Source organism: Falco punctatus (assembly GCF_963210335.1).
Source record: "Falco punctatus genome assembly, chromosome: 4".
NCBI lineage: Eukaryota > Metazoa > Chordata > Aves > Falconiformes > Falconidae > Falco > Falco punctatus.
Genome location: NC_137583.1, coordinates 84,627,171 through 84,643,341, shown reverse-complemented (window position 1 = coordinate 84,643,341; position 16,171 = coordinate 84,627,171). Strand labels below are relative to the sequence as shown.

The 16,171-nt window shown below is 46.9% G+C and overlaps 1 protein-coding gene across 1 annotated transcript in view; it reads right to left on the bottom strand.

Annotated features, from left to right (window-relative positions):
* Positions 1-13,229, bottom strand: part of HECW1 (HECT, C2 and WW domain containing E3 ubiquitin protein ligase 1) — a 281,613-nt gene extending 268,384 nt beyond the window's left edge. The window contains exon 1 of the mRNA XM_080386066.1: positions 13-13,229. The gene's annotated coding sequence lies outside the window, so the exon portion shown is untranslated. The remainder of the gene's footprint in view (positions 1-12) is intronic.
* Between the last annotated feature and the right edge of the window lie 2,942 nt (positions 13,230-16,171).

Genomic DNA, 16,171 nt, shown 5'->3' with positions numbered 1-16,171 from the left:
CGCGGCCCCCGCCTCCCGCCCGGCGGCCTGGGGCCGGTCCCCGCCGCCTCCCTCACCGCCCGTCTGGCGGGAGCGGGCCCCTGCCCACCCGGGCGAGCCGCCCCCCGGCTGGTCTCACAGGGACACCGCGGCACCCCTCCCGCCACCCGGGGAGAGCCCCTGCCGCACGGCGCGGGGGCACAAAAGTCAATTCATTTTTTCGCCCCTTCAGCTCCGGCCCGCAGCCCCCCCGCCGGCCCTCCACCAGCGGGACGGTCCCTGGGGCGGGCCCTTGCACCTCCCCACACACACACGGGGAAGATCTCGGAGAGCCCCGCTGCCCCCAGGGACCACGCACCCTTCGCCTCCCGTATCTCCCGCCGCCTCTCCTGGGCAGCGCTCCAGGAACAGCATCCCCGGACAGAAAAAGCCCCAGTGCCGCAGCTGGGAAGAGAGCACGTTCCCAGACACAGGTGCTCACACGCTCAGTTCTTCCACAGGTCTTGCATTCGGGCAAATTTGCTCGCCAAAACTAGAGCAGGAGCACTGGCAGCAGCAGCTTCCACCAGCAGCACACTGTCCCTGCACCTGCCTGCCAAGGGGGGTGAAGGCCAACTCTGCAGGAAAAAGACACAACCCCCCTGCAGAGGTCTGCTAGGCCCCCTCACCTCATTTTTCTAGTTATAATGTTGTTAAATAACAGCTTTTTTTTTTATAAACCATGTTGTTGGTTTCCCCCCATGCTGCTACATATGCCAATTTTTCAAGAGTCTCCTGGATCTGAAGTTGTATCCTGAAGACATGTCGATTAAAAAATATGCCCTCTAACATACCACAATTGAGGCTAAAGTTTTTTTCTAAAACCATCTTTGCATGTGTACGTGCATGAGGGGAGGGCCTCATACAGGTTTATTTGGAACTAAAGATTTACTGTTCCTGATAGCAGTGCAAGAGATTTTATTCCAGTTTTCCAGTCAACACGCTGAAATATTTTCAGAGGCATTGTGCCTCTGACTTACACCTGATCAACTCATTTCCTTTCTTAAAGAAGTAAAACAGGAGAAATGAGAACAGAGTATCAGCAGAGCCTCAGAAGAAAAATCAAATTGAATTTGGGAAAGAGAATGGCTTAGCATTTTATTACCTTAGTGAAAATACATCTACAATCAAAATCACCCACACACAAGACCAGCAAGGTGCCCATCACAAAGCCACAGCAGCTCTTTCCCAGGACCAAGGCAGACCAAAAGACATATCAGGCCATGAAGGCCACACAAGAAAGTCAACATGCATCCCTGGGCACGTCTGCATGCACACTCTTCTGCACATATTTGAGAAATTCAGTTGACATTTGGGCAAGCGCACTGCCTCTCCTGCCCCGGGAAGCCAGCCACCGATCACAGACTGCCATAGACCATGGTAGTAGATACCTACAGGAGGCATCCAGCCAGATGCTTGCCTCCTTGTTTTAAAGCTGTATATCAATTCTTACACTGAAACTGCTCATGGTGGACATGTGCTTTTGCCCTTGCGCTTTGAAAGTGTAAATAAGGAATAAAGATGAGGGAGGGAATCAGAGGAATGGAAAGGTGAATAGTTTGCCTGAAGGTCACACAGCAAGTTGCTGGAAGAGAGCAGAGAACCAACCCAAGCCTCCTCACTCTTGATTCATTGCCCCCTTTGAGCTTTTCCAGCTCCTCCTGGTCCTGTGGGTTACCGGTGTAATTCTACATCATGTATTGATCTCAGACATGCAGCTTACCTTCAAAGGTGGACGCAGACATTGATTCTATCACAGACATTAGATTAGCTAAAACAGGAAAAATTGGTAAGTGCACATACTCAAAAAAAAAAAGTCTAAATCCAAAATCCAGCAACTCAGGCTCCTAAGTATGATTCTGAGTCACAGAGGCAGTTTAACATTACAGGTGCGCAAGGAGGAGCCAAACCCCCCATCAGCACATGCTGGGACCGTGAGACTTCAAGCACAAGACTTGGCTGTGCTCCATGGACCTGGGGAGAGGATGGGGAAGAGGAATCCCTTTAAGGAGGGCCAGGCACATGCTTTCCTTTTCACTAGCTACCATGCCTGCTTTCCTTTCAGACTAAGAACACTGTCCATCTCCTACAGGAGAAGGAAGTTGAAAGCTGTCCCCTGTTGGGATTTGAGTAAAATCAGGGAGATCATAATTAAGATCAAGAGACAAAAATGTGTACCCACCTCCGGTAGATGTACAAATATTCAAATATTGAAGCAGAAGATGAACATGCCAGCTGATTCAGAAAGTGAACCAGGCTTTGAAGAGGACATTTTGCCCTTCTGTTCCTCAAAAGAAGAAAATTACACACATTGGAAATAAAGTGGTTTCCATTGCAACTTTGCATTTTACTGAAAAGGAGAAGAGTTGCATAATGCATAAGGAACTTCAAAATTAGACTAAGCTTTGGCAGTTCAGATGCTTATTTATATTATAAGCATCTGAATTTTATATGCCTACCTATTATACACTCCCTAACCTCCCACAGGCTAAGCAACACAGCAAATTTTGTTATCCCACAGGCCTGTCAACAACTTCTAGTATCTTTTCAGCCATAAACTAAGGCATACTCATGCCTTCTTTCATTTATTGACCTATGCTCTTGAGATTGTGCAAGACTGATTCCATTTCATTTCCAAAATATGTCATTCTGGTGGCTTGTTCATGCCTAATATGTATCAGAGGAGCTTCTACTTCATACAGTACTTTGAACAGTTTGTAGTTATTTGAAAAAAGCATTTTAAAATAAGTGAAAACTGGGAAGTTTAAGTTATTCTTAACAACGGCCAGGTACACCTTCATCTGGAAAAACAGACAAATATAGCGGTTGTAATGTTACAGCCAATAAAAAAATCCACTGACATCCTCCTCCACAAGATTCTTGACTGGAGCCCATCTGGGTAATGATGGAAGGACTGAGTAAGGCTCTCACAGGATTTATATCTTGGCATTTCTAGGGGCCAAGTGCAAACAGACCAAACTTCCCCCAAAAGAGCTTTTCTGAAAGAAAAAGTGGTCAGCCTCCAAGTCCTTTACTAAGCATGCTCTTGCCTTAAAGCTGTATAAAACCTGTGAGTAACTTCAAGCTGCTTAGGCTTTATATTGTCCTTTTAATCTGTCAAATACAGGAGCACAGCTGTTATCCTGCCACTGGCTCTGGGTGGCCTTTATATAAGACTGGATGACTGAAACGGAAATCCACCACCTTGGCAGAACTGGCAGAAGATGTGTTGTGAGGGCCATTTAACAATTCTGATGTTATTTGGGTATATCCTAATTCTTTATGCTGGATTAATCTCCAGCTGAGCTAGCTGTCACGAGAGTACTCACCTTTCCTGCAACATAGTAAGCACCAAGTCTTACCAAGACACAATTTTTGCCTGGTAAAGAGACCACCACTCAGGTGATACAGGACAGCATTTCTAGGCACTAGACTCATTTATGTCCAAGTGATTCTCATACCTGGCTCGCAATGGCTTCTCATTTTGGATTATTCACTCTGTTGGAACTTGGAACTGTTACTGACTTTGACACACACAGTTTGCCTTTAAAAAGATGCTTGGCTGATGCTGTCTAATGTCTTTTACTATATTTTGTCTTACACGTACAGGATTGCTCATATTCTCAGCTGAATGCTATGCTTATGCGTGGCAGTAGGTACTTGACTGACGTAGGTGCTACGACTTCAGGCTCTACAGAGCTGTCTTTAGGCAGCTCTTGGGCACAGCCTGCTTTTTTCTTGGACACTATACCCTTCCTTCCTGGCAGCCTGGATGTGAACATTTGAGGACATCATGACAGACTCTCCTAGAAGAGTTGACCAAGGATTAAAATTGCCGGGCAATGACACGGGACAAGCCCAAAAGCAGTGTCTGCCCTAGCAGGACTGCAACCCCTATAGCTACCAACTCTCTTCCTTGCAGAAGCAGGCAGCACACTACACAACAGCCTGAACTCCATTCCTGTTTCATCCTGGGTGTACAGAGGCATTTCTTTACACAGGTGCTGAATTACTGGAACATTTACTCAACTTGATCAAAAGAATTCCAGTCCTTCAGTTACAATCATTTGCATGGCCTGATTTTTGCCGTTTCACCCGATTGTTTTACCTATAGATATACACTGGTTTGATGCGTGTCCCTGATAAGTTCCTTTTCCTCTGCCTTTATTCTCCTTCTGGAGTAAATGCTAACCCTCTTCGAGATGAGGTTAAATATTAGCATCCCTAGCAGAAGAGATACCCAGAGATTATGAAAAGTTATTCTACATGGACAAACACTGCATATTTTTTCCTGCACAAAGTTTATGATCATCCTACTAAGAGACTAACTATTTTTATAACTAAGGCTTTCCTTAGGGGGAAAAAAAACCCAATTCATAAAGCATCCTCAAGAATTCAAAGACTGAGCCCATATCCCAACAAGTTTTCCTGTCAGCAATGACATTTAGGTGTGCACCCCCATAGCTCCTTTGATATGTCCAATGAATGGAGAGTTCACATCACACCTTTAATCCCTAACCAGGGAAGCGAGTAGGAACACACGTTATCATGGTCTCTTCTCTACCTAGCTGTCACAGAACTTGTAAGGACTTGGTATAGTTGAGACTCCCCCATCTAACATGTATAACAGGTCTCAGCTAGTTTAAAGATAACATGGATTGTATATAGCCAGACACTCCAAGTAATTATGCAAGTCTTATTTTCCTAGGAATCCATGCTGCGATGGGGATAATTGTCTCATTGTCTATGAAAAAAGTTAGAGCACGACAGCATAACTGCAACAATGAACAGGAGAGAGCCAGGAGAGAACAGAAAACCCTGGAGAATCACAGCACCAGACAGATTTTGCTTAATTAACATATAGAATCATAGAATCATTTAGGTTGAAAAAAACTTTAAGATCAGAGCGCCATTAACCTAGCACTGCCAAGTCCGCCACTAAACTGTGTCCTAAAGTGCCACATCTGCACATCTTCTAAACACCTCCAGGGGTGGTGACTCAACCACCTCCCTGGGCAGCCTGTTCCAATGCTTGACCAGCCTTTCAGTGAAGAATTTTTTCCTAATATCCAGCCTAAATCTCCCTTAGCTCAACTTGAGGCCATTCCCTCTCATCCACCCTATCACTTGTTACCTGGGAGAAGAGACAGACACCCACCCTGCCCACAGCCTCCTTTCAGGTGGTTATAGAGAGCAATAAGGACCCCCAAGCCTCCTCTTCTCCAGGCTAAACAACCCCAGTTCCCTCAGCAGCTTGTAAGACTTGTGCTCTAGACCCTTCACCAGCTTTGTTGCCCTTCTCTGCACATTTCAGCACCTCAACATCTGTCTTGTAGTGAGGGGGCCAGAAACTGAACACCATTTTCAAGGTGCCAGCTGGAGACCCTCTTTGAAGTGGTAAAGCGAAAAAATCTCTAGTTACCGGAATAGGTTTTGAAGGTACTCCCCCAAGAGGAATAGTGCTGCTAAAGACTGACCAAATTCACCTTTCTCACAGGCAGCACTGCTATATTACTGACCAGACAATTATTCATGTGCTTAGACACATGCTTTAATACTGTGCTAGAACAGAGCTAGTAAAGGGGATTTTCATGGATGTTCAAAACAAATTCCTACTGAAAGGAGATGCTTCTGATTTTGCTCTGCACCCAATTCCTGATCTGGTGGTCCCACCCCTTCCTGCCAAGGCTTTTACCTGATCCTTTGATATCCACTGTTTTGCTGGGTAAGTTTTCTATTAGCTGAACTAGAGTCAGATTAACACATCCCACTGGTACATTGGAGAGAGAAATGAAATCACAGCAAGGGCGGGAGGGGGGGGGAAGGGAATTGAGATTTCCCCTTTATGAGGCAATTAGACCTGTTGGATCAGTTCAGACTTCTCATGAGATATCTCCCAGAGTGAACTGGAAAAGGATCAAGCCCAAGACAAGCAGGGGCATTCCTCTTACCTTGTGAAAGCACACTAAACCAAAAATCACTGCATACTCAGGAGGGTGGTAAAGTTTTGTGCCGCCCACATCCAGGCCTTGGAAATTTTTTTGAAGACTCCAAATGCTCAGTTGTTCCGGCCTCTCTCTCAAAGGTTTCCAGACCTTATTAGTAATTTACATTTTTCTCAAAACTGGCCCACCATTGAGTAGCAGACCTGTTTTAACTAGGTTGGAGGGAATAGAGTAGCTCATCATCCACACTCATTTGGCTGATAAACAATTCAATAGTAACAGAGGGCTGAATTAACAGATGAAGGCAGATGGGTTTATGGAATAGAGAGGGACTGGGAGAGAGGTTATGTTGAGAGAGCAGAAGGATTGGAAAAAGATCAACCAAAAATGGGCCAGCATGTTAAGCCATATGTCTCTTTTAAACATTTTTTCTGCTTGTGTTGTTTGATTGTCAGAGTGCTTCATAAGTGTCTGTTGTTTTGTTCTGAGCTTCTCCAGGGTTTTTGGTTTTGGTTTGTGTTTTTTTTTTTTTTTTTTTTTTTTTTGCAGGCAACGCTTCCCGAGAGTCCAAATGTGTAACACCACACATACTCCATTTTATGTAGAGTGAATACCTTTGTTATTTTTACAGATATGAATAATCACAGTAATATGAATATGCTATAGTAAGCTCAGATCCACAGCCACCCTCAGTAGTTCTGCAACATCATATCCACCTCCCCGTGCAAATACTGTGGAGAGAAGTCTGGCATGGATTCAGTTGCCACTGTCTTCCTTCATCTGTCAAACTATCCTACTAATAAAAGGAAAAAGTGGATATGCATTTAAATAGCATATCGCTTCCAACTGTAACCAAACAAAGCTGCCATGAAATGTCTTAATCACTCAGGACAGATGTCCTGAGTTTACATGCAGCCCTCTGCAACATTTCTGAAAGCCTTCGATTGATAACAACCATGCCAGGTTTAAACTTCAGTGACCAGCAATAAAACACCCACTTGAATCCCCACCCCAAAGCTAGCAAAATTTAACTAAGTTGTCTGGTGCTCATATACCTAGTTTTTCCACACCTGAAAACAGATTTTCTTATTAAATTATTTTACTGAATGGGAGAAAAAGGACAACAGGAAGACAAAAAGCAGCGATATAATACCTCTCCCAAAACTGCATTATAATTGTTTGCATCCTTCCTCCCCTAGCACCCTGGTTTAGCCATCTGGCTGCTTCCCCATCTTCTGCATTATCAATCCCTTTTCATTTTGCAGTCAGCAGGTTCCAGGGCTGTGTCACCTGAACAGCAGAATAACAAGGCTTTATCCAAGCTGTTGCTAGCCTACAACATCAGCTGCTCCTCCTGGCCACAAGTGCTACCTGCTTTCCTGGTTGGATCCTGTACCCCCTGTTTGAGCCCTGCCTACTTCTCCAAGTCTTGTTTTTGCCCTTGCTCTGCTAGCTCTCCTAGCTAACCATGAAAGCTTTGCTTGTAGCTGCTGCTCTTTTCTATCAGCATTTCAGGTCCAAAGTCTCCCTACCAAGGTCTCTGCAGACATAGCAATGCCTTTTAGTCCTCAGCCTGCAGAATGACACCTGAAATCACATAGGCAAACTTTAAATTACACCACCGCATCACTGTACCTGCTGGATACTAAGAAACTACTACTCCGTATACATAACTTGCTTACCTCTGCCTTTGAACTATGAGTGACATGACTATGACAGCTCTCAGGTCAGAAGACTGAGGGTCAGGTTTACAGAAGTTAGAGATACAGGCTTGCAGGGGCTCTTTGGCATTTAATTTTACAGAGCATCTTCTCCTGCCTTTAAATGCACACTCCATTTCTGACCCTTAGTTACAACACATATATATAGGAGTAATTCTTGCTACAGAGAAGCCCTTGAAGTTTTCAAGCGTAGCTCCCTTCTCTTGGAAATTGCATGAATCACACCAGGGAAGTTCATTAGCCCCAGCAAAAATTTCAGCAGCTCTAAGCTTAAAGGTCAGCTTGAAAAAAGTCACAAGCAATGTTTTTATGGTCAGTGAGAAGTACAAATAAGTCCTTTACTTTCAGCAGTTTGTCTTCAAAATGCATTACCATTAGACACTTGCTGTCCTAGCAAAAGCTGATGACCAGGAAACATAGCAAAGTTACATCCATACATAAACCAAACACGTACATTATGTACCACTGAAAAAGAAACCCATACGAGAGAAGTATTAGGTCTATTCCATGTAAACAAATGCAGCGCAAATCCTGTCTTCTCATGAAGACACACAAAATAGCAACAAAATATGGTCCTCAGCAGCTCTGTGCAACTTGTCACACTTGGGATTCCCTGTTGTATTTATGCTGGGCATCTTTAATGCTATCTGTTCTCTGAAGCACAGCACTGAGAAAGCCCACTTTCTTGCCTCCGGTTCACACTCAAGGTAAACCTTTAAAAAGCCACTCCTTTGCCCACAGCTCTACATCCAATCCAGCATCAGGGAGTCAGCAAGGGTGCATATCCAGCTAACAGTACTAGCTGAGACTATTCTCTAGGGGAACTTGGCAAATGAACTGCTAATAATGCGCCAGTCTTACAATTCAGCTGTATTGTCTCTGCAAAGCTAACAGGAATAAAAAGCAGTAAAAACTGTTTTGACGCTGTTAGAAGATGTGACTGACTACATACTCTTCTATTGAGTGAGTAGGAGTTGCACATGCTACATCCTAGAGCTGAACCAAAGAAGCAGGGACAGACTCACGGGCAAGTCATACACATCAGCAGCTGAAGTCCCCCGTGAGCCATTTGTACAGGGCAAGCATCTAGGATTGATTTCTGAGCCCTGTGAATTGTGTACAAGTGGTGTACCAGTGTCTCCACAAACTACCAAGACACTTCTGAAGAGCCACCAGGTATTATAATGAGCCATATATATGGCCTTTCATGCTGTGCAGTTTTAAAGGGACTGTTTCCAGCTTCTTCTGTCCCTAGATTTCTTCCTTCTGCTACATAAAGGGAAGGAATGATCTACACCGCAAACCCATCTCCCCCATTACAGTTCACTTTTGTACAAGAAGGAAATTGCATTGCAGTGATTCTTTCTGTGAGACTAATGATAGAGTACTTCTATTTTCCTGCCAGCATAAGAGGTTTGTAGAGAAGGGACAAGAGCAACTGCCAGGACTGAGTCCAAGCTAAAAGTGGCATCTGGTGGGAAAAGGCGACTTGACCCAGACATGATTAGAGAACTGACACATGAGTGGGAAAAATGTTATGAGGCACTGAACACCTAGAGCATGAGTACATTCATTAAAGCATCCTTCTGCCTTTGGTATCTTCCAGTCTTAACAGTATTTTAATCTGCAGTTGAAATAAGCATTATCCCTGTAGGGCTACATCCAGGTATATCACACTGCTTTACATCCAGAATAATTACTGAGACCAGAATCTGTCCCTTATTATGAAAAAGAGTCAGTATCAAAGTTCAGCATTCCTTTGAGATACACAGAGAAATGAAGTATTAACTCTTACATGAGCAGCTATTCTAGTGCTTTTGCAGTTCCCAGACAAGTAGTAAGCTATTGCTGGTTTCAGCTTTAATATTTGAGATAAACTGTAACATAACCATAGTATTTCTTAAATGTTTGTTAATGCTTTTTAAAAAGTCTGTAAAAAATGAATTTCCTTGTATTAAATATCTCCCAGGTTTTGTACTTCAGAGCAAGGCTAAGGAAGTAGCTGGAAAGAGGATGTCTGGTCTCACTATAATCCAATGATTTTCAATAGAGCTCATACACATCTGGCCATAGATGGATTAAAGTTGTTTATATAATCAAACTGTTTAAAGAAGAGAGAACAAAAAGTTTCTACCAGTTAGTCATAACTGTCTGGATAGCATCTCTGTAGAGGAGACTTTCTTGTGGATTTCAAGAACTCTCACTTTTGTCCCATATCAAAACTTCCCAGGGCATAGGGTGGCCCACATGTGTTCTCAGCTGTGGTTTTCTAGGGCAAGAATTTATTCTACAACAATTACTTGGCTTCAATCCATTGGCCTAGAGCACTGCTCTTCCACACAAGTTCCCCTCAGTTTACAAACTCACATACCTTGCTGCTAGTCCAAGTTGCCACCCTGGCGTTGCCTGGGGCAGCTAATGGGAACACAACTTTTCCTGGTAAATTGTATCCCTCAAATTACTTCCCCACCCCAAGCTGATCAAATCCTAAGTTTGACTGACCTACAGAAAGCTGTAACATTTCTCTTGGAAAATGACTCCTACCAAAAATAACACTACCAAAAATAAAATTCATAATGCAACATCCCTGAGACACCCTGCCTGATGTTCAGGCACTTCTGGATAATACTGCGAGAGCCTTAGGACAGGAGTTATTTTTTCATATAGCTATTTTAAATAGTGTGGTGATATTTTTAGTTTTACTGTTCTCTTACACTGTTTAAAATTGTATTATTTTAAAATAATATCCTCTGCAGTACTGGTTTCCATGCTGCAGAAGAAAAAAAAAAATCAAGTTAAGCTTCACACTCTGTATTTGTATAAATCTGATTCTTTATACAAAATATACTGTGCATCCAATTATCCTCTCAAACTTCTCATTTGGTCAGAGCATTTTTATAATTTTCAGCTTTTATCCAAAATATTACTTATGGTACCTAATACAGGTCAAAGCAAGCAAACTAAATACAATCAGGAATACGTAAAGGAAAAGGAAAGATTCTTGTGGAAGAATCCCATAGTGATTTTGGCCAGCATCAGTAATAGAATTACTCTTTTTACAGCACTATATTTGGTTCCCATAGGAGAAATGATCTTTTCCCCTGTTGTTGGAAAGCACTAGAAGATACTGCAAGCAGATGACAATGGAGATCTGGTGACTGTGCTCCAACTCTAGATACCTTGGAGTCAGGTCTTGTCTCTGTCAGACTTCCCATACAGCCTTGGGTAAATACTTCAATCTACCTGCTGCGTCTGTTCCTTGTGCAAAAATGAAAATATCGCTTTACCCAGGGAAATGTCACTAAGCAATACAACAGAAAAAATTATGAGAATGTCAGGTCAGATGTACGTTACGAACAGCGAGGATCATGGAAGTGTTTGGACAGACCAGACTGAAGTGCACAACAGAACAGGAAATAAGCTTGCTTCCAAGGGCATTAAGGTAAACAATGTAATTAGTTTTGTGGGTCAGACCTTGCTTTTCAAGGTCTGAAAGCAAACAAATTTGCAAACTGAAGCCAAACTTTAGAACTAATTCTTTGTGATTAAATCAGTGTTGACATAATACTGAAACTGATTGTATACTGAAGATTTTTAGTTTCCAGTATTCTTAAAGTAAAAATTTATGAAATACTACAGGAAGATGACTGCTTCATGACCTCATAATATTTCCCAGTATCTTGAAGACTAAAACAAGTGGTTTTGCAGCTTGTGCCTGTCACAATTGAAAAATAAGCATTACTGAATTCTGAATTTCAGTTCTCCTGTGACAGACTCCTTGTCAGTTAACTGGGTAATTCTGATTTCACTAGCTTGAACCCTCTTGATTTACTGGAGTAATCCCAGACATACCCAGCTGTTTGAGAGAACAAGAACAGGGAGTACACAAATTCTTCAGGGAAAAGTGAAGGACAGAGACTGAACTATCCAATCCCTGCATTTTACTGTAGCATTTGAGCTCTTTCAACTGATAAAGATCTACAAGTCTCAAAAAACTTCAAATCTGGATAGAAGCAGGCAAGTCACTGATGTAGAGATCTTGATTCTGGAACTTTCAGCATGGTTTTATATTGGACAGGGTGGACAACTAGTACAACCTCACTTATCTAAGCAAGTTTAATAATGGTGGAATTTTACTTTCTTCTGCTGGATGTGTTTTACCAGATGGGAGTCCTTCAGAAGCTTGACTGCTTGTAGTAAAGCAATATAGCAGTGACAGAGCATTTATTCCCTCTGCACATTGGGGTTTTTTGTTAGTCATGATGCTGATACTTCTGCCCAGTGGCTATTTGTGATTATCATCCATATGGATGGACAGCCAGAGAATCAGACCAAAGGCCAGGTCATCCTTTAGACATTTTTCTGATGTTTCATGAAGAACATACAAAAGCTATCCAAGGACAGACCCAAGGACGCTTTCCTGATATTCCTCTAGAAGCATACAGAAGAAAGTGTTTCTAAACTGAATAGCTAACAAATGTATTTGCCTTTCTTTCAACTGCTTAATTCCTGTCTCCAAGGCAGGATCCTGTAAGATTTTAACAGGGAAAACTTCAGAGCAAAGATTTAATAGACCTAAACTGTCAGAAATCAGATTTAAGGGATGCCTGGGAGACATCACAAAGCATCAGCAGGACAGGACACAGTAGATGAGCTATTTCTAGGAGACAAGGGGTGAGAGGAAAACCCTGTCAGTACAATCCTGCTCAGTTTAATGTGCCACATTCTGAATAGAAACCTAACTTATCCATGTAGCAACTTATTTCTCAGTTTGCTTGCGTGCGTATAGATTAGAATATTTTCTTGGCTTAGGATATTACAGAATACATCTACAGATATCTAAAATACTTGAAGTGCAGTTTACTGGAAAAGAATTAATTTATTTACCTATTCTTCCTAAACAGTTATTTGTGTAAATCCATTGTTGTAATTGCTACCCAATCTGCTATGTCTCATAATACTTCCCTAATCAGGAAGCGTCCTATTTTATGATTAATCCACAGGAGATACTTGCAAGTGTTCTCTCTGGAGTACATTTTTCTAATCCTTTCTCAACATTTTTTTTAAAGTATATCACAAAAAAGATATGTAAGTGAACAAACTTCAGATCCAAGACTAGCTTTTACAAGGCTAACTTTTTCATGTCTTGACAAGAGTCTTACTTTGGGTTATGCTATCTGATTACTTCACTCATTTCACAACTCTTAATCCATTATGAAGAGATGTGGTAATAAAGCAGGGAAGTTGGAAGTATTTCTTTATATTTGAAAAAAATGAATGCTTTTATCAGTCTTAAAGAAGATATCAAGTTCAGGATAAGCTTGTTGTTCAATGGCTTTATTTTTAAAAGTGCTTTTGTTAAGCATAAGCAAATAGCCAGGCCAGAAGCACTACATATCTAAACATATACTGTTAAAGTAACAAAAAACACTGACATTCTGTTGGTTATGGTTCTTCTCCCAATTATTGATCTTCTTTTCTTTATATTATTCCCTTATCTCACGTGACAGCTACAGCTCAAACGCCACTCTTCCAATAGGCTCAAATTCTGTCTTGACACTTCATTTGCTGACAAATTCCAGATCACAGCAGAGGATGCCACTGCCATTTCCAGCTTCCATATACATGGAATTGTTGCACTTGAGCTGTTCTAAAAAAAAACCTCAAATCAAACCCAGCTAGCAGTTGCTCTGTTTTTATGAAGGGCTGTCCTTGAATATGGCTATCATGCGAAAATCAGTGACAGTAGGATAACTGAAGAAATAGAACATCTTATAGCAAGTATAGGATGTTATTCTTCAAAGTTCAGAGCAACGCTCTGCCAAACAAATGTAATTTTAGGCAATCCTGGTTCTTGAGTCAGTATTAACAAGTTTACCTGAGCAAGGAAGGGTTATCTGTAAAGGAATACAGCATTCATAGTCTTGGGAACAGGCTCAAAGTCATAGCTACAGAGCAGCCACAGCCACTGCTCAGGCTGCACGAGAAAGTGTTCAAGTTACCTTATTCACTGCCTGGAAAGCCAGTGTACTTTTATAGCAACTTTATGTAAGGTCAAGAATCAATCTTGTCAAAAGATAAAAGTGCACTGAAATACCTAGTGGATTTACTGTCATTGAACCTTCTGACTCAGCAGTGATACATGCTGCTGTGTGCACTACAGCATTAACTCCAGTATCTTGGTGGTTTAAATGAGTTTGTCATGAAATGACTGTCACTGACACTCAGTTTGAGCAAAGTAACAGCTTTGATATAGTCCTGCATCTGCTCCATTTCCCTCCTGCGCATTCCCTCTGCAGATCCATTCCCTGTAAATAGCATACACATTCTGACTGTCCCAAGTGGACATTTCATAGTTGCAGTGTAAAAAATACCACAAAGATGAGAGATTAAAGAGTTCTGGAATGCTTAAAAGGTTTGGAAACTCAGGTGAAAAATTGGGATGGTCTATTAGCACTGGTAAAGTATCATCTTTTCAACAACTGCATACAAGTGAAAGAGCCAAAAGCAGAAGCTGATATCTTCACAAAATGAGTCCAGGAAACCAATATGGAAGATTCTGTTTTGCCTTGGAGGGCGAGGCGGAGGGCGAGGCGGAGGGCGAGGCGGAGGGCGAGGCGGAGGGCGAGGCGGAGGGCGAGGCGGAGGGCGAGGCGGAGGGCGAGGCGGAGGGCGAGGCGGAGGGCGAGGCGGAGGGCGAGGCGGAGGGCGAGGCGGAGGGCGAGGCGGAGGGCGAGGCGGAGGGCGAGGCGGAGGGCGAGGCGGAGGGCGAGGCGGAGGGCGAGGCGGAGGGCGAGGCGGAGGGCGAGGCGGAGGGCGAGGCGGAGGGCGAGGCGGAGGGCGAGGCGGAGGGCGAGGCGGAGGGCGAGGCGGAGGGCGAGGCGGAGGGCGAGGCGGAGGGCGAGGCGGAGGGCGAGGCGGAGGGCGAGGCGGAGGGCGAGGCGGAGGGCGAGGCGGAGGGCGAGGCGGAGGGCGAGGCGGAGGGCGAGGCGGAGGGCGAGGCGGAGGGCGAGGCGGAGGGCGAGGCGGAGGGCGAGGCGGAGGGCGAGGCGGAGGGCGAGGCGGAGGGCGAGGCGGAGGGCGAGGCGGAGGGCGAGGCGGAGGGCGAGGCGGAGGGCGAGGCGGAGGGCGAGGCGGAGGGCGAGGCGGAGGGCGAGGCGGAGGGCGAGGCGGAGGGCGAGGCGGAGGGCGAGGCGGAGGGCGAGGCGGAGGGCGAGGCGGAGGGCGAGGCGGAGGGCGAGGCGGAGGGCGAGGCGGAGGGCGAGGCGGAGGGCGAGGCGGAGGGCGAGGCGGAGGGCGAGGCGGAGGGCGAGGCGGAGGGCGAGGCGGAGGGCGAGGCGGAGGGCGAGGCGGAGGGCGAGGCGGAGGGCGAGGCGGAGGGCGAGGCGGAGGGCGAGGCGGAGGGCGAGGCGGAGGGCGAGGCGGAGGGCGAGGCGGAGGGCGAGGCGGAGGGCGAGGCGGAGGGCGAGGCGGAGGGCGAGGCGGAGGGCGAGGCGGAGGGCGAGGCGGAGGGCGAGGCGGAGGGCGAGGCGGAGGGCGAGGCGGAGGGCGAGGCGGAGGGCGAGGCGGAGGGCGAGGCGGAGGGCGAGGCGGAGGGCGAGGCGGAGGGCGAGGCGGAGGGCGAGGCGGAGGGCGAGGCGGAGGGCGAGGCGGAGGGCGAGGCGGAGGGCGAGGCGGAGGGCGAGGCGGAGGGCGAGGCGGAGGGCGAGGCGGAGGGCGAGGCGGAGGGCGAGGCGGAGGGCGAGGCGGAGGGCGAGGCGGAGGGCGAGGCGGAGGGCGAGGCGGAGGGCGAGGCGGAGGGCGAGGCGGAGGGCGAGGCGGAGGGCGAGGCGGAGGGCGAGGCGGAGGGCGAGGCGGAGGGCGAGGCGGAGGGCGAGGCGGAGGGCGAGGCGGAGGGCGAGGCGGAGGGCGAGGCGGAGGGCGAGGCGGAGGGCGAGGCGGAGGGCGAGGCGGAGGGCGAGGCGGAGGGCGAGGCGGAGGGCGAGGCGGAGGGCGAGGCGGAGGGCGAGGCGGAGGGCGAGGCGGAGGGCGAGGCGGAGGGCGAGGCGGAGGGCGAGGCGGAGGGCGAGGCGGAGGGCGAGGCGGAGGGCGAGGCGGAGGGCGAGGCGGAGGGCGAGGCGGAGGGCGAGGCGGAGGGCGAGGCGGAGGGCGAGGCGGAGGGCGAGGCGGAGGGCGAGGCGGAGGGCGAGGCGGAGGGCGAGGCGGAGGGCGAGGCGGAGGGCGAGGCGGAGGGCGAGGCGGAGGGCGAGGCGGAGGGCGAGGCGGAGGGCGAGGCGGAGGGCGAGGCGGAGGGCGAGGCGGAGGGCGAGGCGGAGGGCGAGGCGGAGGGCGAGGCGGAGGGCGAGGCGGAGGGCGAGGCGGAGGGCGAGGCGGAGGGCGAGGCGGAGGGCGAGGCGGAGGGCGAGGCGGAGGGCGAGGCGGAGGGCGAGGCGGAGGGCGAGGCGGAGGGCGAGGCGGAGGGCGAGGCGGAGGGCGAGGCGGAGGGCG